Source organism: Cynoglossus semilaevis, chromosome 2 (genome assembly GCF_000523025.1).
Source record: "Cynoglossus semilaevis isolate Cse_v1.0 chromosome 2, Cse_v1.0, whole genome shotgun sequence".
In the NCBI taxonomy this organism is placed as follows: Eukaryota; Metazoa; Chordata; class Actinopteri; order Pleuronectiformes; family Cynoglossidae; genus Cynoglossus; species Cynoglossus semilaevis.
Genome location: NC_024308.1, coordinates 17936072 through 17936752, shown reverse-complemented (window position 1 = coordinate 17936752; position 681 = coordinate 17936072). Strand labels below are relative to the sequence as shown.

Here is a 681-nt window from a genome sequence, read left to right as displayed (position 1 = left end):
AGTCACTTAGCTTTACTGGACTGCCATCTGTCAACATTAAAAAGTAACACAAAACCATAACAGCCATTTCATTTCAAACTGTACCACTCATTTCTCCTAAGATGTACTTTAAATATTCTAAAGTCTATTTCTGTACATAAGTCAGTGGATTCACATTACGACAGGTCTGTAGTATGGACAGCTTAACCGACACACCGAGACTGAAGAAAATGTCATTGTAAATAAATGGGACAAGTGGACACACTCACAGTAACCACACCTACTACTGTGTGGGTTTTTTGGTGTATCTTCTTATAACCCCCAACAAATTGTCAATGTTTACTTCTGTTCCCAAGAAGTCGCCGACGTCGGAAGGAAGAATGTTTGCTCGTGAAATGACGTTGTGGTGAGTGGATTGGAGAAAGAGTTCGTCGTCATCGTATTGAAGTTGTGATCGACATTGTTCGAAGTGAACAGACACGTTGGGATAGTAAATGCAGACAGTAAATGCATGTATTTGTATGTATGTAATTCTTTAAAAAGATAAGGGAAAGTCCGCGTTCAATTTGAGACAAAGAAACGGTAGAGGGGGCAAAAAACGGAAAAACAAAATGGTCGCGGCGTGTGACGTCTGACCCCGGAAATGGTCGCCGGTCGGCATCAAAGCCGCCGGTGTAGGGCAATCTGTCAGTTGGTCTGTGG

The 681-nt window shown here is 42.1% G+C and overlaps 1 protein-coding gene across 2 annotated transcripts in view; it reads right to left on the bottom strand.

Annotated features, from left to right (window-relative positions):
- LOC103399996 (methyl-CpG-binding domain protein 3-like) overlaps positions 1-681 on the bottom strand; it is an 844757-nt gene that overhangs the window by 820190 nt on the left and 23886 nt on the right. The gene's annotated exons all lie outside the window — the stretch shown is intronic.